This window comes from Mytilus californianus, unplaced genomic scaffold, assembly GCF_021869535.1.
Source record: "Mytilus californianus isolate M0D057914Y unplaced genomic scaffold, xbMytCali1.0.p SCAF_4, whole genome shotgun sequence".
Classification (NCBI taxonomy): Eukaryota; Metazoa; Mollusca; class Bivalvia; order Mytilida; family Mytilidae; genus Mytilus; species Mytilus californianus.
The window spans coordinates 79,275,403-79,302,344 of NW_026262690.1; positions in this window are offsets into that span (position 1 = coordinate 79,275,403).

The following is a 26,942-nucleotide window of genomic DNA, read 5'->3' on the forward strand; positions in this document are numbered from 1 at the left end:
AATATATTCAATTTCATTTTCTTATCAAAATAGACTATAGAAAAAGAAGTATTGGTAGTAAGATAAAAAAAAAACTTATAACTTACAGATTGGACTCTGTATGGTGTTCCCTGCATCATTGTATTGTATCCATGTCTGTCTGTACATCCAAGCAAGTCTTTGCTCTTCTTGATTGTTCTTGAGTACCAGCCGTTGTTAGATACAGTATAGGCTGCTTTGCATTCCCCAGTAATGTCAGTCTATTAAACAAAACAAAACTAAGTTAATATAGTAAAAGTGCTGTTTATATACTCTTTTTTCTTTGTGTCTATTAAGATTAATAAACCTCTGATATAATAATCATTTAGCTCTAAACATAAATTTATCTTTGTTTTGTTATTTGAGTGAACCTATGATATAATTCTGTTTACCTCCTGGACTGTTTGATCCTGTGTCAGGTCATCCATTGAGTTTTGAACTGCTGAGAGGATACCACGTTTAATGTTTAGTACCCATGTTTTCTCAGGTATGGATGTACAAAGTTCTTCAATTCGACCATCTTGGAAGGAGAATGCCAAAGGTGATTTCTCAAGGTTAGTTCTAAACTCTCCGCTTTTGTCGGCATCTATCCTTGTTTCAGGCGCTTTTGGGTCTGATTCCAATAGTCTGACGTTGCTGAGCTATAAATTTGAGAAAAGAAATTTTCATTTTCCATCGAAAACCAGAAATTAACTGCAGCTCAGTGGTTGGTTATTAGGTACTGACATGATTTATGATAATATTTTTTTTAAATTCTCCGTTGATCAATTCAGAAATTATTAAGAAACTACGGCCCACAACTCCCTAAGGCAAAGTTAGATTGAACAATGTTTAATTTTTCAAAACAGCACAAAAGACAAATAAACAATAGAAATATAGGAATTCGGAAACGAGAAAAACTTATAGAAATCCGTCTCCTTAACTCAGGCAAAGTTGACATTAGATGAATTAGGCTATTCGTTTCAAAGGGTCAATAGCTACGAGATACGAAAAAAATTAGAATATGATTTTGTTTGGTTCAATCATTAATAAAAGTGAAATAATGAAATAATAATTTGCTTTTAGCAGCCAATTTGGTCCAATTTTGTCAAAGTAAGCAAAGAAACATAGCTGTTGAATTATTCACTTGCAAGTGAATAATTCAACCTCATTGAATCCGTATTCATGTGACCTTCAATTTAACCCATTAGCTAGAGATTGGTCACGCATGTTTTAGTCGTATTTAGCCATTAAAAGGAAAAATAATGTCAACATTGAAAGTGAAACAAAGGTGAACCATTTCGTTGGCTGATTCGATCCACAAAAAATCATTCTTATACAGGTAAAAACGATAATTAACTTATTTTTTAAACCCATTACATGAAATCAAACAGACATAGAAAAATTCAATTGCACGAGGTCGCTTTCTATTTATATTTATGTTTATGTTTATATCGGGTTATGTGACCGTCGACAGTCTTCGGAGGTCATCTCGATAGTTAATTAGATGGCGTCTAGACTAAAATACACACGAAATTCTGATAAATATTATCGAGTAAATGCATGGTTAACTATTTATTTCAGACTTATTTCAATTTGGATATAAGTTTAAGTATGTTATAAATTAAATATGAGAATTTGAGTCAACCGGTGAACATGATTTTGACACCTAATGCCTCTCTAAGTTTATTTTAGTCATAAGGCTCCTCGCGCATTTTAGGTGAATAAATACATGGATATCTTTCTATCTTGGCAATTAAATATTGTAATTTTTGGAGCGGAAAAAATCAATTCTCATTACACGAATAACTTCAAGTATTTACCCGAAGATTCATTTCACATTTTGAGACGACATCGATGTGAACTTTAGCAATCAACTGAACTCCGGCTTTTTCCTCGGATGCTCCTTGTACTGTTGTGTCGACTTCGGTTGTGTAGTCATATTCGTAGGTTTTCCCGGTTTCGTATCCAAATTTCTTTGTTTCTGCAATGTATGTATGTATGATATGCTAAAAATATTTTTTCTAAATCTGCATAATCTAAAATTCAAACATGAAATAGTATAGGATTAGCAAAAATAGAGATAGAGGTTGTCTTATATTAAAAAAAAAGAGTTAATTTTTAAATTACTTGAACCTAATGATGGAAAAATTATTTTTATTTATACGAGCTCACTTCATGCTATCCTAAGTTTTGCTTAAACTTGATTTGTATGTTCTTAGTGGATTTATGAGAAAAATGTATAACAAAATACGCCTAACTCCAAGGTAAATTCAAAAAGGGGATATCCATAAAAAATGTCAAAATCAAACGTTATATAAACAAGCATTCTGAGAGTTTTGCATGGCAATAAATAGTCCCCTACCGGGTAAAAATTCATTTTACTGGAACAAAATGCTTACTTGTTCTATAACTTGTCATGGTGTAAACAAAAAGAAAATATCAAGTCAATATCTTCAAGCATGACTAAAAACAGTGTGGAAAACTGAATATATGAGTGAATTTTTTCAAGTCCAAGGACCATAACTCTGCACAAAATTATCAGACCGAAACAAAAATTTGAACTTGATCTGTAACTTGTTATGATAAAACTATAGACCAATTGTCAATCAATATCTTCAAGCATGATGAAAAAAAGTGTGGAAAACCTATAACACTCTAACATTAGATATGATTAATAGTTCTCTAAAATTAGATATGATGTAATACAATGTATACCTATTTTAAAATTACAATCAAATATAATTAATAGTTCCAAATATTTTTTCTTTCATTTGTCACAAACTAATATAGATTTGTAACTTATCTACAAAATGTCAACAACTTTTATCTACACAATGTAATGTAATGAAATATACACCTTAATAAAAATAGATTATTATCTAATTAAAGGATTTCACTTAATAAAATATATATATATATATATACATGTAGCATTCAGATAATTAGTTTATACAAAATAACATATAAACCTGCCACAAAAATCCTCAATCAATTTACCAAACAATGTCTTTTAAAAAATGAGTTATCTCCCTTTGTACAGATATATGGTTTAACATAGTACTCTAACATTAGTTATGGAGTTTTTTTATGGACCATAAATCTGGACTAAATCATCAGACCGGAACAAAATTCGAACTTGATCTATAACTTGTCATGATAAAACTATATACCAAATATCAAATCAATATCTTCAAGAACGAAGAAAAAAAGTGTGGAAAACTGAGTTGCCGGACTGACGAATGGACAGAAGGACAGACGGACAGAGTGCAAACCTAAAGTCCTCTTCGAATTCGTCGGTAGGGGACTAAAAAGGAACGAGTGAAAAACAACTATCATATTCCTGGCTTGGTACAAGCATTTTCCGAAGATAAAGAAGATTTGAACCTCGGTACACTACTTTTGTCTCTAATTTTACGCCTAATTAAATGAAATTATCTTACCTGTACAACGTGTTGAACATGATCCTGTGCTAATAATTGGTCCTGAAAATAGAAAAAAAATGGTTCAATGGTTTTGAAAATTTAAAATATCTACTCCATTGAACAATTATGAGAAACACCAACCGGATACTAATTGAAATGTTAACAATTGATGAGCATGTGCTAATAATATAAAATTACTTTAGCATACTTTAAAACTTAAAGTTTAGCTGATTTAACGACAAAATTCATTGAAATACACCAAAACATTATATGTGTTTGGTCAGCTTGCATTTTTCGGGCTGCTGTCTAATCCAGGTGTTAATTCAAAATCTCCATTTCTTCTTCTTGAAAGAAAAGAATTCAAAAAGGGGAAGTCCGTAAAAACTGACAAAATCAAAAGTTATCAACCAACGGGACAAATGGAAAACAACTATTATATTCCTGAATTGGTACAGGCATTTTCTGAAGAAAATGGTGGGTTAAAGCTGGTTTTATAGCTATCTTAACCTCCAACTTTTATGGCAGTTGTTTACAGTCCCGTTATAATGAGAGAAAAAATGGGTGAGCATCCCAAACAGACATAATAGATTAATGTGACAATGTTGGGATCCAGCAGCCAAAACTGTGTATACAAACACAACTGACTCAAATCTTCAATAAACATAAAAAGACGCCAAAATAAAGTTGTAGTTGATAGTAATTTTGACAAAGACGACAAGAAAAAAGTTTTTGTAGATGATAATAAATTGACAAAAACGCCGATAAAAAGGTTTTGTAGTTGATAATACATATCGTGTATAGTATACACGTTCTCGATAAAGTATATATTAAGTAAACTATAAATACAAGAGTAGGCAAAATGGAAAAAAAAACATTGTAAAAACCTCTTGCGTCCAAATTGCACATAAATGAGATTACACGAATACAGTATCTTAAATAATCTAGCAAATTAATGACGTGCAAAATTGCTTGGAATCCTTTATTCAACTCTGCGAAAGTTCGTGCCGTCGAAAATTTGATAGTAAATTCACAAATCAATAACATAATAAATCAATTATAATAAAGGGCCTAAGAAAAAAATTAACCGATCAAAACTAAAAAGAAACAAATTAATGGATCAAAACTAAAGGCTTCTGGACACAAGACTGGTGGGGAGGAACATTAACGTGACAATAAAATAATTGCAAGAAATAAATCTATCACAGAAAAATTAAATTCAATACAAAAAAAAAAATGAAAAATGTTTTTCATATTTGAAATATACCACTGTTTAATAACAAATTTATAAAAAGTAAGTTATATATTTCTTTTTTATAAAAAAAATAAAATTGTCTGCAAAATTAAAAAAGAAAAATAACTGTCAAATAAAAATCACAAAAAAATTACAACTTACCCGCCAATGTTGATGCCACGAAGGCAAGCAGTAGGAAAAACGTATGCCCCATTATGAAGCTGGCGGTTTGTGCTCGGTCGCAGTTTTCTAAAGCAATGTGAGGCTTAGTCACTTATATACTACCCCAGAGTTCAAAGTGACATTTAACTAATGAATTTTGATATGTAATTAATGCTGACATATTTGGGACTTTGTAACCGTGTCAATCATATTTTATCGAGATATATTTACGCATGTAAATGTTTGTGTTTTTTGTTTGTTTGTAAAAGTGTAGGTCGATGTACTATTTGATTTTGATATGTACACAGTTCATTTAGATATGATGAACTATTTTAAAAATGAATTATTATAGGAAATATAAAAATTTGACTTTCATATGAAGCTTTATTTGGTGATCTTCAACTTTGTACTTTATTTGGCCTTTTTAACTTTTTGAAATTGAGCTTCACTGATGAGCCTTTGTAGACGAAACGCGTGTCTGGCGTACAAAGTTTTTCTCTTTTTGTCTTTGATGAGTTTATATACTTAGCTTAGGAAGTCCATTATGAAAGATAATTTGCTATCTGTGCACTTACTACAACATTTGTTTTGTTCTTTTTCTCGTCAAATTATATACATTAAACATGTTGAAAGAGAATACAATTTAGATGAACTCTTTTTTTTCAACTTAGAATTTAGGAACATAGGAATATTAAAGCCGAAAACCTATATAGAGGGTGGGGTTTGGTAAAACCATCCCGAATTTCCACAAAAATAAACGCTGAATCCGGCATTCCCGAAAAAAAACGAGCATTCTTTTCCTGATCCCTAAAAATTTAGCATTAATTCCCCGTATCACGATAACTGTTAATCCCTAAATCCCACAAAAATGAAGGCCCAACCAAGACGTGCCGAAAAAGATCTCTCCGACTCTCTGTATGAAGTAAGATGACAAGAAAAGTTTGTTCCAGTACATTAACTTATATAATGGATAATATGCTAAAAAAAAAAAACTCGTAGGTTATGAGAGTAAACTCGACAGAACACAAGTTTTACGACTTTTTTATAATTCAGTAATTTTCCGGTAATGTTTTTTTTTTTTGTCTTCTTTTGTGTACTTTATGTTAGATCACTAATCAAGGTTAAACAGGGGGAGGGTTGAGATCTAAAAAGAAAAATAGTTTAAACCGGCCACACGGTTATGTGCCTGTCTTAATTCACGGACCTCGTCAGAGGTTTGTCTGTTGTCAAATCTTGATGTTTTTTGATGTTTTTTAGGATTTAATTAAATTTGTATTTTTTCAAAACTTTTTTACGACTTGGGCGATGTAGAGCTTGACATAAAGTATAGACTGAACAGTTGTCCCATTGGAACTTATACCACATACTAATAGAACAACGACTGAATGTGTTGCGTTTTTTTTAAATTTTTATGAAATAAAATGTTGTTAAAAAAAAGAAAATCAAATTTGATTTAATGATGAGGAGGCATTAACTTTAAACGTGATGTTTTTCAAATGTAATTTTGTTTTCTCTATCGATGTCTATTAGCAACACCGATAGAGAAAACAAAATTAAATTTGAAAACATCACGTTTAAAGATATAGACATCCTACATTGTTAACACTAAATATATAAAAGGCCTATCATCTAATCTAACAGTATTAGAAACAGTTACATATTTGTTTTCGTAACCTATACGGGTCTACGACATTCCTTATAGAAAAGAAAGCCCATACAGCTCAGGCACTTTATAGATAGAAATAAGAAGATGTGGTATGAGTGCCAATGAGACAACCCTCAATCCAAGTCACAATGTGTGAAAAATAAACAATTATAGGTCAAAGTATTGCCTTCAACACGGACACAGCTCTGGTCCATTCTACTATTTTGATATGAAATAAAGATTTGTGGTATGAATTTTAATGAGACAGCTATTCACCAGACACCAAATGACGTAGGTGTCAGCTACTTTATGTCATCTTATAGCCTTCGTGATTGGACCAAAACCCATACCGTCCAAGTCGGAAACTTTGTAAGTTGTAGTCTTTTGTTTGAATCTTTAAGTTTGTTGTCCTTTAAGGAATTCGGTGTTGATGGTAGGACTTTGATATATAAATAAGGAGATGTGGTACGATTGCAAGTGAAACAATTAACTACCAGAGACCAAAGGACGAGGTTGTAAAAAACTGTAGGTCAGCGTATCGCCTTAAACAATGAACAAAATCCATACCGTAAAGTAAGATGTAAAGGCCCCGTTATGTAAAAATAACAAACAAGTTAACAATTCAAATGAAAAAACGAACGATCTGAATTATAATAAAACAATTAAAAACAAACAAACATGGCTGACATGAACCAATAACAACCACTATATCACAGTTTCCTGCCTTAGGCCAGGCATATAAATAATGTGGCGGGGTTAAACAAGTCTGAGAGAACCCAACCCTTTCCTAATGTGGGACAGTTGTAGAGGGGTGTTTGAGCACAACCTAAGAACAAACTTTAAAAAACTTTTGTAAATGGCTTAACTCAATAGACTGGTACGAAGCACAAAAACAACTAACTTAAAAACAAAAGACATAATGTATCGATCAAAGAGTATTTGCAGTTACTGAAAGCTATTTTAAAGCCTTTTACAACTAATAAGTATGTCGTGTTCTCTAACGTATCAATCAGTACACCTGCAATGGATTTGGTGCAAAGACGTCATAAACAGCATTGTCCTTTGAGTGTTTGTGTCGTTGTGTTATTGTCACAATGACAGATACCGTACATCTCCTCTTATTCACAATTATGAATAATATGATAAAGTAAATTGCCGATCAAAAAAGGTAGAAAAAAATTGACACCATGTATTCTTAGTTAACTGATACTAAAGGGGAAAACAGCGTAGCAATTTTGGAATATTGAAAAAAGTAAAATGACATCTTATTGTGGTAAATTGTGTCACTCAATGCTTGCCACTGTGAATATTTGAAAGGAGTAATCAAGTTTGATATATGTTCAAGCAATTTCAACTTTTTTGTTTATATCAATCTTTTGGCAATTTTCTTTAAGAAAATAAGTAGTTTATCATTTTCTGAAAAACGAAATTCAGTAGAATGGATTCAATAAATCTGATCAAAATACATATTATGTGTTCAAGCTTTGTTTACAAGGATCTGACAACACTCTATTTTACTTTCTGATCTGGTTATTTGTGTCTTATGTTTGCTGTCTCATTCATTGTTGTCTGCTCTATGGTCGGGTTGTTGTCTCTTTGACACATCCCCATTTCCATTCTCAATTCTATGTATGCCCTTACCTCATTTTATTCATATGACTGTCAAAGCTTTGATAAATATAGTCGCTTGTGTGGACAGTATATAACTTGCAAATTATTTCTTATACCTTCCAAATATATTTCTTTTTATTCTATGCATAAAATAGTAAGGAAGGGGATGAAATTACATGTAAAAAAAATTGCGGGCATGAATTTTGAAGTAAAGCAGTGATTTGTTACAGTTAAAAATGTAAAGAATTAGTATGTCTGAAGCTGTCATACGGAATTATAGACCCCCTTTACATTAAATTATCCATATTTTGATAGAATTTTCTATAGTTTTGATATAATTTATGCCAAAAATGGTACACTACGCTGTAAATATCTTATTGGGATAGAAAAGTTGCGGGGTTTTTTTTATTTGCATTTATTGTCTAAAAGAAATGCACTACGAAATGACTGTGTTCTCGGGCCAATAGCGATGGCGGGGCTGACCTTCTTAACTGATGATTTTACAAAAGTACTAGATCATTATAGTTCATAAGAGACTGAACATTCAGATCCATTTACCAATAGCAGTACACTTCATCAGCATTGGGTTGGTGTGAAGTCAACATTCGAAAGTACATCCGATATCTTCATATCAGTATGACATTGTACCAAGTACTATAATAACGTAATAATCTATATTTAACTTTATTTCTGCAACTTAAGCAGATCGTAAATGTACAAGTGATAAATGAGATATTTTATTAAATATTGACCACATCGGGTTCGACTGGTAGCATGTTGGCCTCGATTACGGGTCCAAGAATTTTGTTCGACCCCCTGATTGGTCTATCAAATGACTTTAGAATTGATGTTTACTGCTTCTCCATACAGCATGATTCATTCATGAGTAAGAGCAAGGATTGGTTTACTTGAAGAAAGAAAAGTGTGTCTTTGTAGCGTGTATGTTATCTTGTTATTGTGTTTCCTAGCACATACACATGCAACTAAACGTGCTGGCCTTGTACAAAAAAGTATATTCATCCTAAAATTGCATGTAATATTTGTCGCTGGATATCAGACATACATCATCATCATCATCATCATCATCATCATCATCATCATCATCATCATCATCATCATCATCATCATCATCATCATCGTCGTCGTTGTCGTTTTCTCCGTCCTTAGTATTATAGATAAAGACTATAAATTCTTACCGGATATTTTAGCCAATTTATGTTGAGAACTTAATTTACGCATGAATTACTACGCTAGAGATTTTTATAAATGACCAAATCAAAGTCAATAAAGAGCATAGAAGTATATTTTATCAAATGATCATCTTTACTCACAATTAAAACAATACGACTCGTCTGATTGGCACGGAGCACAGCCATTACTAGTACTCCCATAAGAACACCATGTACCGATCTAAGAGTAATCGCAGCTACTGAACACTATTTTGAAAACAATTACAACTAATGTATACTGAATACTAATCCATTTGAAGATATCAATCAATGCACTTCCCATAAATTAAGTATTAAAGCTTCATAAACAGTCTAGAAAAGCGAAATATTTTACAACGCCAAAATATAAGTATCGACAGGCTGTCTGTATAACCATAAGTATCGACAGGCTGTCTGTATAACTATAAGTATCGACAGGCTGTCCGTATGACCATCAGTATCGACAGGCTGTCCGTATAACCATAAGTATCGACAGGCTGTCCGTATAACCATAAGTATCGACAGGCTGTCTGTATAACCATAAGTATCGACAGGCTGTCCGTATAACCATAAGTATAGACAGGCTGTCCGTATAACCATAAGTATCGACAGGCTGTCCGTATAGCCATAAGTATCGACAGGCTGTCCGTATAACCATAAGTATCGACAGGCTGTCTGTATAACCATAAGTATTCATAATATAGTTTTGTGAAAGAACGTTTCGCTCTTTTTCTCAAAAAGTTCATTGGAAAGTACCAAGACCTAATAGATAAATGTTCAGTGTCAACTTCACAAATAATGCAGGATGGTCTTAAGTTATAGATTCCAGGTGCTGACTCTGTGTAGAATTTGTACTATCATGTTCCATTTGGTCGTATGGCTCTTGTGGTTCGCTATAAGTGAATCCAGCTTTCAGGCTTTTGGTATTTGACGTTCCTTATGCGTTTGGTCCAGAGATGTGATTCGGACACATGAGGGTTTTATAGTTTTGTTTTCATTTAGCAAACCCTTATTTTCATATTTGACTTATTTTGTATTTTATCGGGAAATTGTATTATGTCATTATGCTTTACTATACTGACTGTATTATCAACTACAAACTTTTTTTTGTTGGCGTCTTTGTTTGATTTAATTGTAAGTGTGTTTGAACGTTTAATTCAGTTGTGTTGTATGTCTTTGATGTTGTTTACACAGTTTTGGCTGCTGGATCCCAGTTTTGGTCCCGTTAACCAATTATGTCTTTGGGTTACTCACCCAATTTGGCAATATTACAGAACATCTTCTCTAATACAAGTGGGCGTTTAATCTATCTAGAAAACCATGTTTAATTCCCCATTTTCTTAGGAAAATGCCTGTGCCAAGGCATGAATATTGACAGTTGTTCCTGTGTTTTTTAAACAATAATGTTTTTCCCCCCAATTTTTAAAAGAATGTTTTGCAATAACGAATAAGCGGCAACAGATCTTTCACGATCCTTTTCACGATCAACAAAAAGCTGGATCCGATCTTTTACGATCCGAAATATCAAATTTTTACTAGTATTCCCCTTCTTATAAAACTAAAACAAAATAACTTTAAGAACCATTTTAAAAAGTAATATAGAACGATATATTTAAGAGAAAATTAGTTTATGCATTCAAAATATGAAAAAAGTCATGTTTCTTTACATATTTTTATTTCGTTGAAATTTCGATGAGCAATCTGTCTTTAGTTTCGTAAAACGGAGTACTTTTAAACCTTGATTTTTCACTGATCATAATGTTAAACCATTTTGACAGACAGTTTTATTTTCCCAATATTTGTCATTATAATAAATTAAATTAAATTATTTAATACCGCTGCATGTGTATTCTCGATAAGATTTCTTTCACGATCCTATACCAGATATTTCACGATTCAATCGCAATACTTGACCACCACAATGACATTTCTATTAACATAAACACAGACTTAATCTCCTATAGCCTTATACTTATAGTTTGGCATTGTACAAGCCATGTATTTATACTGATTGAACTACATTAATTAATATAAATTTGTTTTTCAATTTGTAGTATCGAATGGATGAGCCAAGTCATTTCCAACTGACTTTTGTAGCTTTTTGTTAATGTTGTGCTGTTAAACCACTGTCCAAGGTAAGTTCTCAAATATGTTTTTCCCCGTTATTCATCATGTGCATGTCGAAAGTCAGGAGCCTGTACAGTTTTTGCCTTTTGTTGCTGTTTGCCATAATTGTTTTAGCATTAATCCGGCCGTTAGTTTTCTTTTGTTGAATATTTCACAATTAGCCATTGCAAGAAGTATTACAGATTTTACAGATTACTATACGGCCTGGATTTTGCTCATTGATTAGGCCGTATGCTGACCTGCAAGTGTGTTTACATCTTTGTACCTGTAGCTTGTTCTTCAATAAAAAGTTGTCTCATCGGCAATCCCATCAGATCTCCATATTTGTGTTTTTAATGTTTCTGTTGTATCTTTTATTTCAAGTTTAAAAGGATATATGTAGACTATAAATCATATCAGTACCGAAGCACTTGACTACTAAGCTGATGGTACCTCGGGAGACTAACAGTCCACTAGCAGGGGTATCGACCAAGTGCTTCATTTGAAATGAAGTGCAACTAAAACGCTTTTCTGTATATAGCTTCATTAGGAACGCAGAAACAAAATTAAAACAGAGGAATGTTTTAAGAATTTAGGAGCTTTATAATCATAGGGGATCGAAAAAGAACATTCAATACCATTTAAGATCAAATTTACCTGTATATATGTAGTATTTAACCAAAGTTAAGTAGCAATTAATAGATCCTTCACATTATTTTGTATTTAATTGTCAAAATGCGTTATACATATTCAATAAGCCGACTTTCGTTTTAATTATGAATTATAGCGCCAATTGCGTTGCCATTTTGGTAACAATGCATCCATCGTAGGTAACTGCAAAAGTAATAGCTTTTCTGATGACTTTGTAATAGACAAGTAATAGCTTTTCTAAAAAGCTTGTGATTAGGAAAGATAGCTTTTGTATAAAGATTGTTTTTGGACAAAAAATAGTTATTTTTAAGTTTGGAATAAAAAAGCTATTACCTAATACTATCTAAAAACTGATTATTAGAAAAAAGGGCAATTTAGTTTCATCCAGACAGCAATGAATCCAAACATTAGATTAGAATTAGCGGATATCTGTTTCAATGACAGTTTGACGTCCATTGCGTCTTAAAAGTTGGTAACATTGATGCATGGCTTATTGCACAAGACATTTTCCAAAACCCTGTAGTAGGACAAATAATAGGTTTAACTGAGAAGATGCCGTCTCAAATCTGATTTTATAGAAAAAGTTTGTTATTTTTGGCATTGTAGTTTCTCATCCTTTCATAATATTCACTGTTGCATATAAGTTGTAGTGGAGTTACAAAAAAAATCGGTTCGTACATTATTTGATGTTTTCAATATTTCGGTTTAATGTCAAATAAACCTTTAGTCTCTGATGCATGATTTTTTATTATTAATTGTTTTGGCTTTTAACTAGCTGTCAGTAACTGCGAGTACTCTCAAATCGTACTTTCTTGTTTATTTGACCTGTCGATACTAATTGTAATGCTTTTTTGTTATCTAATGTTATCCAGGGTTATATATGGTCTATATACCAGCTTTGATAAGTGTTTGGTATTACTATAAATTTTCACTTCGTACTATGAACATCAAAATTATTTATTTTGTAAAAATATTTCCTTTCTCTATTGGAACAGTATACGTATACCTAACAACAAAATTATTTTCATTTACCTGTGTTTAAAGTTAGTGCAAATGGCTGATATTTTTGTTCGAACATATTGTTTTTCTTTAATTGTTTAACATTTCTTACCGATATAACATGTTACTTTTATTATTATTCCCTTAGTTTATTTATTTTGTATTTGCATTGTATCACAGGTCAAATTTATTTGTTCATTGTATGTTCATTGGTGTTAATATGTCATTTGATTGAGTTAAGCTATTTCAGTTGATATTTTATACTGTGTCTTTCTATGTTGTGATGTTACACTATTGTTTCAGAAAAAGGGTGAAGGTTTGGTACCATTAAAACGTTTAAACCCGCTGCATTTGTTTGCACCTGTCCTCAGTCAGGAATCTGATGTTCAGTAGTTGTCGTTTGTTGATGTGGTTCATAAGTGTTTCTCGTTTCTCGTTTTTTCATATAGATTAGACCGTTGGTTTTCCCGTTTGAATGGTGTTATACTAGTAATTTTTGGGGCCCTTTATAGCTTACTGTTCAGTGTGAGCCAAGGCTCCGTGTTGAAGACCGTACTTTGACCTATAATGGTTTACTTTTTTAAATTTTGACTTGGATGGAGAGTTGTCTCATTGGCACTCATACCACATCTTCTTATATCTCTTTGAAAGGAGGTTATTTCTTAATCACCGGCGTTACATTTTTCTCATGTTGGTAAACATTTAGTTCCAATACGTTGTATTCTTGTTTTCCTATAGATTCATTTTGATCATCAGACATATATGATTTATTTACATTTTGTCGGTGTTTTGTGTTCAAAAAGTTTGAACTCTTTCCCCTGTACCTGTTCCTGTTTTCTTCATTCATAGTGCCTATATGAGAATATTGGTGAAAAATACTGGATTTGTTATATTTAAAGTATGCATTAATGTATATCAGTCGGTTGACCTACATTTAGTCTTAGATGCATGATTTTTTTTATTAGTTGTAAGTGGCTTTGAACTAGCTGTAAGTAAATGCGAGTACTCTCAGATCTGTACTGAGTGTCTTTTTGTTGTTTGGATGTACAAGTACCCGGCCACGTCCACTTGTATTTGTATTATTTGTATTTTTTATCCATCTGATGAGTTAAGCCTCTTTCAACTGATTTTTATAGTTCGTTCTTATGTTGTACTGTTACACCACTGTCCAAGGTAAGGGGGAGGGTTGGGATCCCGCTAACATGTTTAACCCCGCCACATTCTGTATGTATGTGCTTGTCCCAAGTCAGGAGCCTGTAATTCAGTGGTTGTCGTTTGTTTATGTGTTACATATTTGTTTTTCGTTCATTTTTTGTACATAAATTAGGCCGTTAGTTTTCTCGTTTGAATTGTTTTACATTGTCATTTCGGGGCCTTTTATAGCTGACTGTGCGGTATGGGCTTTGCTCATTGTTGAAGGCCGTACGGTGACCTATAGTTGTTAATTTCTGTGTCATTTTGGTCTCTTGTGAAGAGTTGTCTCATTGGCCACATCTTCTTTTTTATATTGTTATTTTTTTAAAACTAGAAGTAAAAATCCCCAAAAAATCTTCATTTAAGCAAAGATATTGTACATGTTATATTTTTACTGGGATTTCATGTTGTTCTATACTAAATTTTCGAAGCAATAGACAGCCCTCCTTTACTGAAGTCTTAAACCTATACAAGAACTTGCCCTACCTCCTAGTAACACAACATCTAATAGATTCTAAGGTCAGACAAGATTTTTTAAAAGATACTTCTGGTTATTTTACTTATTATTTTAATTATTATAACAGTGGCGGCCATTTTGGAGCCTCAATTCTTAATACACAATGTTTTAATTGGTCTTGTCTATTTTTTCTCTCTATTGCTGTAACAATTGTAATCATGTTTTAGACATTTTATTGTCAGAATAATTTGATTGGTTTTTTTTAGTCTGCATTTCTGTTTTCCGAAACGATCTTAGCCATGTTTAAAGCCTTGACACAAGGTGATAATAATTATTAATTCATGAACGGAGTATTATAGAAATATAATTAGGATCATGTCAGTACCAAAGCAGTAGCTACTGAGCTGATGATACCCTCGGAAAAATTTTGAAGTTATTTACCTTAATGTTTACACGCAAAGTTTTAATGGTTAAGTATCTTACTATTTTTTTTAACGGTGGGAGTCGTGTGTGAAGACATGTTTTTTTTAGAAGTGTTTAGTAATTGGTTTTTGTTTCACTTTTTTATTATAGTAACGGTGTTAGCCATCAATACGAATATGGTCATTAGCCATAATTCATAAAAGAGGATTAACACTATATAATTTAACCAAAGTTTTTTAGCAATTGGTCCTCCAAATAGTTTTGTATTTTATTTTTCTCCTTTTTTTGTAACAGTGGTAGCCATTTTTATTTCTTAACAGTTAATGTTTTATTGATATATGTATTCTTTCACTCTATTTTTTGTAACGATGGCAGTCATGTATAATGGAATTTTGTGGTTATCAATCACAATTCTGTTTGTCATATACCTGTTCATGTATTCAAGTTTTCAAGTATTTATAAATCCTTTGCTTTTAAATTTTGAGTTTGTGCGTTTCTGGTGGAGGTAGATCCCGATGGTGTTTAGGACATACCAAATTTAGAGTTGTATTTTTACTTTTAAAATGAGCATGCATGTATCAATTGACAAAACTTTGATAAAATAAAATCTTCACCAATTTTTCTGAATTTTTTTATTGTTTTGTTTTCCCGCTTTTCTTTTCTTTAACAACTAATGGTGTAATTACTAAGAAACTAAGGGTTCCAAATTCGTCAAGAGAAGTTAACATTAGCAGAATATTACTCTTCTTATGAGATAAGATAAGAAGATGTGGTATATTTGCCAGTGAGACAAACATTAAACAAAGTTCAAATGAAGCGGATTTATTCAACTATAGGTCACCGTACGTACTTCAGCAATGAACACAACTAATACCGTATAGTCATTAATAAAATGCACCAACAAAACAAAATGTGAAATAATTTAAAAGAAAAATTCAACGGCCCCATTTCGGACAAAAAATAAATGAAAAACAAATGACAACCAGAAACCAACGCAAACCACCGAATTACCGGCTCATGACAGGTACATATAGAATGTGGCGTAAATATATATAGTTTAACATGTTTGTGAGCGCTCAACCCTCTCACAAACTGTGACAGTGATGTTACAGCACAGCATAAGATTCAATTTGCTTATATTACGTTTTTACTTATTTATATATCCATGTCTTTCAAATATTAAGGTTTGAGCGTTCCGGGTGAAGTTATATTCAGAAAAGTGCTTAAAACGTACGAAATTTATAAAGTATTGTATTCATTTAGCAATGGTTGAAACCGAATGGGGTCATTTACCATAATTCTTAAAAGATTATACAGTTTTAACCAAAATTCGGCAACAATTATTTCTTCACAGAATCTTCAAAACTTTTAGATTGATTTTTTGTCAAATTTTCTATTTATAAAAGGCAGGACCTTAATGCACTTCCGGAATATCTGAGATCACCCCCAGTTTTTTGGTGCTCGTGTTGCACATTTTGTATTTTTCTATGCAGACTTTTGTGGACTTCATCGTCGTCTTTCGTTTTTTGCCATGGTGTTGTCAGTTTCTCTTCGCCATTTTTTAAAGATAGATTGAAAGAATTAGTCTCCCTCCGTTTTATAAATAAAGAACGACCAACGTAGATACAAGTATCTTGAGTAAGGAATAGATAAATCATATTTGACAACCTATTCGTTACGGTTAGAGGTTGTATTTTTCAACAATCTGCATTCCAATGCGGACATGTATCAACTGTACTCCTCTTCTTGTCGACATTATCCTTTCAATGATTTATTCAACTTTTTGTGACTACGTTGAACGCATCTATGTCATATAACTTGATACAACATTATGTATGTGCCTGTCCCGAATCAGGAGCCTGTAATTCAGTGGTTGTCGTTTGTTTCTGTGTATCATATTTGTTTTTCGTTCATTATTATGTACATAAATTAGGCCGTTAGTTTTCTCGTTTGAATTGGTTTTGTCATTTCGGGGCCTTTTATAGCTGATTAAGCGGTATGGGTTTTGCTCATTGTTGAAGGCCGTACGGTGAACTATAGTTTTTAATTTCTGTGTCATTTGGTCTCTTGTGGAGAGTTGTCTCATTGTCAAGTATACCACATTTTCTTATTTTTATAGAAACAGTTAATTCTGACTTAAATCTTGAATCTAGAAATTGACAGTGAAAACTGATTGATAACTAAAATATACAACAAAAGAGGGGATTTCAGCTGTCCTATTGTGCATTTCCCATTTCTATGTAGCAGCATTCCAGCAGTAGCGCCGCATATGTAGTACACATCTCCAGCTTAAAGAATATTTTAGAGCTAACGTTTCTATATACATTTCCCAACTCATTCGGTATTCAAGAGCTTGCAGCTGGTTTTCAGACTTTATACAACGTCACCAGTGTCTGAGCAGAAAGTTGTTTTACATCCCGTCAATGTGTTTGTATTATCTTTCATTTTTGCTGGTGTGTTTTGTATGTGTGACTTTATGTGTTTCTTTGGTACATATGACGTGGTTCTGTACTTTTAAAGATCCCACCATTTTGTTATTGTTCTATTATAATACCATTATGTTATTGTTCTATTATAATTTTGAAAATACTTTGAACGACAAAATTATTTTATTCGCGTAGTGGTATTAACCATATGTGGATTCTTAAAAATTCTAAAGAACTTCTGCATAATTTTGAATCTCGGTCTTTTTCTGAAATTAGTTCTAACAAAAACTTTTGATTTTTCAACCCTGTATACCACTATTCCCCATGTGAAATTATAATTTTTGAAAATACTTTGAGCGACAAAATTATTTTATATTTCTTCCTGTGTGACGTTTACATATTCTGGCGTCAAACCCGCGACTCTACACTAAGGGAGCTACCATTTGATTTTTATGGGGGGGGGGGCTAGGATGAAAAATTTTGTTCTGCATTTTTTTTTTAGTTGTAATCTCTGTCCTGCCTTTTTATTTTATTCTCTATTCGGTCCTGCCTTTTTTTTTAATAGTTTATCCTTGTTTTTTTTCATAAATTGTCATCCTGCCTTTTTTTTTGCCAAGTTGCTCATCCTGCCTTTTTTTTTACTCAAAACTCCTGTCCTGCCTTTTTTTAAAAAAAATTTCATCCTAGCCCCCCCCATAAAAATCAAATGGTAGCTCCCTAAGAGCAGATGTGAATGCAGTCACAGGACTTTAAATATTTCAATCCTTTATGGGTTGATTTAAAATACATTTATAGGTAAGCAATGAATGTGGTTGTTAAATTTGATAGATGCTTTCTGTGCTTCTTTGTTAAATGTTTGTTTGTTTTGAGATTGTGACACAGTGATGACTGCTGTACCCATATTTTGACAATGTTACCTATTATGTCTTTTTTGTTCACACATCGTTGTAAATATAACGGAATTTGATGCGACTGTCATACAAGTGAGAGGTTTAGCGCTATAAAACCAGGTTCAATCCACCATTTTCTACATTTGAAAATGCCTGTACCAAGTCAGGAATATGACAGTTGTTGTTCATTCGTTTGATGTGTTTTATCATTTGATTTTGCCATTTGATTAGGGACTTTCCGTTTTGAATTTTCCTCGGAGATCAGTATTTTTGTGATTTTACTTTTTGAACCAGGGTTATGTCAATGAACGTTGCGTTCTTTTTCTAAAAAAGTTCATCGGAAGATACCAAGACCTTGTTGATAAAAATTCCGTATCAACTTCACAAATAATACATGATTGTCTTGAAATATAGATTCTAGGTACTGACGTTGTTTATAATCTTAATTACGTGTTATAGTGTTCCTTTTATTTGTCTTTGTATATTTTTAACCTTTACTGCCTAGTCCATTTTTGGTAATACACTTTTGACGTGGCTCGGTATACACATCCCGTCATTGTGTTATGATAATTTTTTGTATTCTTGTCTTTCATTTTTGCTTATATACTTTGTCTATAGAGCGTCTATCTGTCATTTTTTTTCTTTGTTTAATAGTTATTTGTTTTTATAGTGATTAAGATTATAACACAATGTTTACTGCTGTACCCCAATTTTTGACATTTTTACCTATTATGTCTATTTGTTTTGCTCACACGTTGTTGTCAATATAATGGAATTTTATGTGACTGTCATACAAGTGAGAGGTTTAGCTAGCTATAAAACCAGGTTTAATCATCCACCATTTTCTACAAAAGAAATGCCTGTAAGAAGTCAGGAATATGACAGTTGTTTTCAATTTGCTTGATGTGTTTGAGCTTTTGATTTTGCCATTTGATAAATGACTTTTCGTTTTGAATTTTCCTTGGAGTTCGGTATTTTTGTTATTTTACTTTTTTGTGTCATGATTTACTTGATAGAGGTTTTCTCCTTACAAGGAAGTGCTTCATTGTTAAGCATGCGATATTAAGAAGAAAAAGTAAGATCATTCCACTTTGATTCAGAATAATGTGTTCGTGTATGAATTGATTTTTTTTTGGATCTAACAGCTTGTCATAAAAATAATTAAAGGACTTTCATTTGAGTTTTAGAAAAATTTCCACCAAAATTAGTCCCATTTAATGAGTAGTTCAAAAAGTTTTATTTGCCACTGAAGACAAAAATTCAATGAGCAAATTCTGCAAATTTAAAAAGAAGGGTCGATTGTTGCAAAATTTTGGTTTTATAATACATATAATATCTTCTTTTAAAAAATTCAGAAAACACGAAAGGGACAATATCCCGTTGGAATAAGTTTATAAGGTACAGCCAAACTTCCAAACCATCACTTTCATCAACATTCATTTGAGTTTCAAGAAAAATATCCGCCAAATTTGGTCCCTTTAATGAGTAATTCAAGCAGTTTTATTTGCAACTGAGCGTTAAACAGCCATCCATCATTACCATCGTCCATTCGGGGTGCATATACAGGGTAGATTGATCATGTGGTTACATGCTGAATCCAAAACTGCAAAGAAAAAAGGGGTCACCAGGCTCGTTTTCCCCTCAAATGGAAGCGAAATGTGCGATTTTGACCCTATTACCAAACTTTTCCACCCTTTCAACAATAACGACTACATCAAATTCAAAGACTTTTAGAACCATATCAGTATGATTATTATGTGAAAAAGCAATTAAATTTGAAATGTAAACGTTTCCCTTGGTTGTTTTAGACTTAAAAATCCTTTTATTTTCAGATTTATGTCTAAATTTTGCATTTTCTAATTTAAGTTTAAGGCTAAAAATATTGGTTAAATCGATTTTTCGTAAAATTTCCCCGGTAGATTTTTTTTAAAAACGGATATGTCAAAGCTATGAACTTTTTGAGCATTTAAAGGTAAAATAAAATGGGTGTCACCAGGCTTTTAAAAAAGTTATGAGCTTTTGTTTAACCCCTCTACCCCATGAGGTCTGATTTCAATGCACTCCATTAATTACTTTCTTGTGAATTTTTTATTATTTGTTCTTTGTATAATCGTTATGGTTGGTATCTTATTTATGTGTTTATCTGACCCTTAACTGGCAAGTTGTGAACATGTATAGCCTGTTTTGAAAAATATCCGTGTCAAACAGCCAAAGAGGAGGGGATGGTCATTTTCAGCATCCACAATGTCCTTTATGCGCTACCGTTAGCGTCAAATGAGTCTTGATTTTATATCGTCATTCGTAAAATCTAATTTCGTAGCCACGTTGGGGTCAAATGGAGTAAAATATTTATCGTTAACGTCTAATGACTAGTAATGTGGGGTACCCCATAACTTCCCTCGGACAGGGGTCCATGATTCCTACACCCTATCCCCAACTCCCATTTCCCTTCCCTTTTACTCCAAAATTTTCTCCCCTTACTTCTTCTTCCACCCCCTTGCTCCCAGACAAAAAAATGGCAAAATATATTTCCCAGATTATTCATCCCCCCTCTTTTCGAATTCTTGTCCTTTCACCTAAAATCGTGTTCGCTCCAATTCACGTTCATCCCTTTTACATTCGCACCCCACACTTTCGCACCCTCAGTCTGTTTGTACCCTTCCTTTAATTCTAAATCAGGCCTTTGTTAGTATAGTTCTATAACATGATAAAATAAAGATATATTAAGTTTGTTTTTATTGTTTTAAAATAAAGTGACTCACACGAGATCAAAGGGTCTTTTCTATTTATAATCTTCATAAGATTTACTTCTACCAAACTAGTTACTTTTATTTTCACTTCAGACCAGGCTAACTAACGGACCTGCACATGGTACCCCCTTTTCCCGCTTCCTGATCCCTCATTCTCATGTTCCCTTACCCCTGTCCAACCCCTCAAGGGGTTCAATTGTTTTGTTTGTTTTCTTTAGAATATAAATGGCCTAATTTGTAAATTATAACCCCTACAGTACGAGGCAATACATTTTATTGATGGATTCGTCTTGATCACAATTTGTTTACAATTAAGCCCCCCCCCCCCCCCCGTCTCTCTTTGGTCTGTTTACCAAATAACACATACATTTGAGTTAAAAAAATCCTTATTGTTTTGTGCTTAGTATTTTTAAATACAAAATTTGTGTAAAAATTGTGTATCCCATATTCCAAACAGGTTACAAGACACCTCAGCATAATTTGGTTGATGAGGAGTACAAATGTATCTCAGCTGCATTTCAGAATTTTTAGGCAGAGAAATAACTGGTCATAACTTGTCCCTGGCAGCGAAACAGCATACCCCGAGAAGTCTGTATTCAACATATGTATAAAAACAAAATCACTATTTACACTTGCTGTGCATGTAATTTTATTTTATTTGCTCATTATTGTAGCCACAAATTCTTCATTTTTTTATGCCGTAGCGGAGGGGGCATTAAGTTTTACCTTTGTCTGTCTGTACGTACGTCCCAAAATTGGTTTCCGTTCTCTAACTTCAGTTTGCCTCAACCAAATGTTATGAAACTTATACACAAGGCTTATTACCAACAAACACAGATCAAGTTTGAATTTTCTTTGCCTTTGGTGGTGTCACTTTTACTGTTCTAGAGTTATGCCCCTTTACAAATGGAAAAATTGCTGAATTTTTTGTTTCCCTTCTCTAACTTTAGTTTGCCTCATCCAAATGTTATGAAACTTATATACATTACTTAATACTCATTACTTATTACAACAAAACTCAGATCAAGTAAAAATTTGGGTAGTGTCACTCTTACCGTTCTTTAGTTATGTTCCTTTATAACTTTATATTCAAGCGGGGGCATCATCTGTGTCCCATGGACACATTCCCCATTTATTTAAAATATGAACTACATTATGCTTTTAAATGTCAATCATGGTTGATTTTCTGACAGAATCTCTCTGACATTTAATTTCAGGCTTCAAGTACATGTAAGAGGAAGGAGTGATTTGTTGTGAAAGATCCTGGATTGTTCAACTTTACTTGAAGTTGAAAACGATTGGCAAAGAACTGACAGAGTTTACACGAGAAGCCAGTATCATCTTGTCTTGCAATTGGGAACTATATGTAAAGTGCTGAAACTTAAGAACAACATTAGAAGCCAAGATCGACAATACTTGGAACTACATGTATAATCAAAGTACTGTCAGAATCCATATGAGAGAACCCAAGATCATCTACACTTGGTAAGATAATACCACATCGAGGTCCAAAGGGTCCTAAATTAAACTTTTGTTTAATTTCATCAAAATTGAATTCTTTGGTTCTTTGATATGCTGATTCTAACAATGTTTGAATGTTAAATCATATCTAATTTTAGAGAACTTAGTCATCACTGGTTGTTGTTATTACATTATTGATTATAATTTGAAAAATTGCATCATATCTTATTTTAGAGAACTATTTATCCAGTTTGAGTTATTTCCCTTTGCACAGAAAATATTATGGATAAAATTAACCTGTGTTTCATTTCAACATAAATTAAATATATATAGGGTTCTTTCAAATGCTGAATCTTAACCTGTATTTAAATATTAGATTTTTGGGCCCAGTTTTCAAGTTGGTCCAAATCAGGGTCCAAAATTAAACTTTGTTTTATTCAACAAAAAAATAATTGATGGGGTTCTTTGAAATGCTGAATCTAACCATGTATTGAGAGATTTTGGATTGTGGGCTCCTTTATCAAATTGGTCCACATTGAGGTCCAAAGGGTCCTAAATTAAATTGTTGTCTGATTTCATCAAAAATTTAATTCTTGGGGTTCTTTGATATGCTGATTCTAATATGTATTTAGATTTTGGATATTGGACCATAATAAGTATTTAAATGTCCAATTTCAAATATTTCAGTTCTTTGACCACATGTATATTGTGTCACAAACCTATGCTGTGTCAAATATTCAATCACAATCCAAATTCAGAGCTGTTTTAAGCTTAAATGTAGTGTCTATACTTGCTCAACTGTTCAGGGTTCGACCTCTGCAGGAAAATCCGGTTTGCTGTCACTCTGACAGCCTCTTGTCATGGTTTTGTCTGTTACTGGCATACTATATATATGTTTCTAAATATTTGGTTGATGGGATGATTGAAACAGAGGCGGATTTAGGGGGAGGGCCCATTTGTTGATTATATAGGGAATCACTGAAGCATGACTGGAGCAGGCCTTTCTTAGGCAGTCAGCCCCTCCCCCTCCCCTTTTATGAAAAATTCTGATTCCGCTACTGTGTAAGGCTGGCTTAGATTGGTTTATCTGACCTTGGCCTCATTTTCATGATCATTGATAATATTAATTTTTTATGGCCCCGCAACAATGTTGTCGGGGCCATATAGTTTTACCCTTGTCCGTCATTTCGTCATTCCGCAACAAACCATTATACGGACTTTTTTTTCTAAACGCCTTCAGATATTGGGCTGATTTTTGGTATGTGAGTTAACCATGGTGATTTACAGATCAAGTTTAAGTTTCGTTTCGCTCTGCTAATTTTTGACGAAGTTACGGGTTTTGGACTTTGATAAATTGTTGAAAATCACAGTTATACGGATTTTTTTCTAAACGCCTTCAGATATTGGGTTGATTTTTAGTATGTGAGTTAACCATGATGTGTTACAGATCAAGTATATGTTTCGTTCCGATATGCTGATTTTCATGTCGTTTCAACACATCTTCAGTACATCCACTTCCTGTTTGCTGATAGTTTGAAATTTAACTACTCATTGATCAAGGATATTTTCATCAAACTAGTATTGGTCTTGAGAGCTTGATACTATTCAAACATGTTTGTGTCCACATGTGTTGTTGAAATTGCAGTTTTTAAAACTTTTTGAGACAGGGCCGACACATCTAGTTCTGATACTTGTAGTAAAACTTTATCTTTTGGAATATCTACATAAAACCAATCAATGAATGATGATTAGTAAAGCAGGTAAGCACTTCCTATATTCATCTGTCATCTTTCTTGGTGTTCCCGGGTGTGATTTTATCAACCAATTTTTCTCTTTTGACACTTTGGTATTCTAGTCTTACATTACACTACATGAAACCCAAGCATTATGGGGAAAAGGATACATTTTTACCTTCGCAATATATGAAAAGGGTGGGGTAACAGAACCCCAGCGGCACCCTCTATCAATTAAGTATTGAAGTAGCCCCCCCCCCCCTAGTCCTATATACAAGGTAATAGGACATGCCGCTGGAAAAGGTCACCTTTTCAGGCCTAAATATATGTGTATAGGTCGGAAAAAAACTATCAGAAATATAAGACAAGGTCAATAAAGTTCCCATAACTTCTTCACTGTCATCTTTCTTGGTGTTCTCGGTTGTGTTTTTATCAACCAATTTTTATCTTTTGACACTTTGGTATTCCATTCGTACATTACACACCTAATGAAACCCAAACAATATGGGAAAAGGTTACATTGTTACCTACGCAATATATGAAAAGGTATACATTTTTGAAATATAAATTATATGAAAAAGGTGGGGTAGCAGAACTCCAGCGGCACCCCTATCAATTAAGTATTGAAGTGCCCCCCCCCCCAAAGGTATTTATACATCCAGCTGTATGAACACCATGTCATAGCAAGGGATTATCTGTCAGATTAGGGAAGTCATATTTCTATACCCATGTTAACCCTACGATATGAAAATAAGGAGATGGGGTATGATTGCCAATGAGACAACTATCCACCAAAATTTAAATTTAAAAGTCAATATTAAAAAAAAAAAAATAATATCATCTCCATATTATCATCATAGGCCGATAATTACGTTTCTTTGCAGCTAGCAGGTGGGTCAAACCAGTGTTCACACATCATTAAAAAAGTTGTCATTCATATTTTTTGCCGCAATGACACACTCCACTTTAATTTTTTTAAATCAAGAACTTTCCTTATTTGCTTCCCTTTTGAAAAAAAAACGCTGTCAAAAAGTAAGACAGAAGTTAAAGTTTGCCAATATCACCGACTAATATAGCATCCCTGTGTACTGGGCGGAGTTTTAAAATTACAATCCCAACTGTTCCTGAACCTAGTTAGTAGTATAGATTTTGTTTATATATAATGTCTTTAAAAGAGGGACGAAAGATACCAGAGGGACAGTCAAACTCATAGATCGAAAACAAACTGACAACGCCATGGCCAAAAATAAAAAGACAAACAGACAAATAATAGTACAGATGACACAACATAGAAAACTAAAGACTAAGCAACACGAACTGATAGTGTTTGGAACTACCCGGTAGACTGCGGATGTGTGTTCTTAGGCAAAATCCCGACTAGGTCAAACCAAACATTTTGCGCTTCTCCGCAAAGCATGCGGTATTGAGGAATAATAGCATAGAGCAATATATAAGGTCGGAATACTAGTAAGGTCCCGGTTACTATTGACCAATTTTCATCTACATGATCAAAGGTGGAAAACCGCAAATTATTGAAGTGTCGGGTTTTTTTTTTCTGCGTAAAACAAATAATCAATTTAGTGAAATGTGTTTCTCGAGTTCCGTACTATTATAATAACTCATTCCTATTCAATTATTTTAGTTATTACGCTGATATTTTCTCTTTTTTTTTTAATGCGAACTCTGTTGGCATATTGATAGATACAAAAGAAAATAGAAAATTAACAAATAGCAAAATAAGTAAAAGGAAAATATCATAAATAGAAAACATTGGCCCCGCGGTCTCATGTTATAGGACTAGAGTTTCAAAATCATAGAATCATGATACGAGAAAATTTGTTAGATATTTTCGTGCCCATTATTTGATAAAGTATATATATCTTTGAATAAAAATGTTATGTGTGACTGTCAAGTATTTAGTCTTTGTTTGAAAATTGTAATGTCCAAAAATTTTTTTGGAAAATAAAAAATACTTAACTATTATCAAAATTTTGCAGTGTTAAAATATTTCACATACTCCGGATTTATTATGTTCAAAATTTTTTGGCAAATAAAAATACGTAACTTTTATCAAAATTTTGCTGTGGGAAATATTTCACATACTCCGGAATAAGATCCTACCAATACTTGGAAATGAAGATATTTCAAGTAAAAAAGAGATTTATGACAGTAACAAAATGTTATAATATGCCAGACGGATAAAACGGTTAAAAGCTCATTAGAGCTTATGTTGACTCTGTTTTTATACTTTGCCGACTCTAAATAAACCTTATTTATTATTATTCATTTATTATTTATAGCGTGCAGATGACCCCCGATGCCTTTATACTATAGCATACTATATGGGTTTTACTTGTTTTTGAAAGCCGTAAGGTGATATGCAGTTGTTTACATCGCTATCCTTTGTTTACAGTTAAACATTGCGTCATTGGCAAAATATTTTCATATATATATATATATATATATACTTATACATCTAATTGACATCTTTTGATATATTCAACCAGTATTAAAATGAAAATAGGGTGCGAACGGATCCAAGGGGTGAGAATGTGTTTTCGGAGTGAACGCAC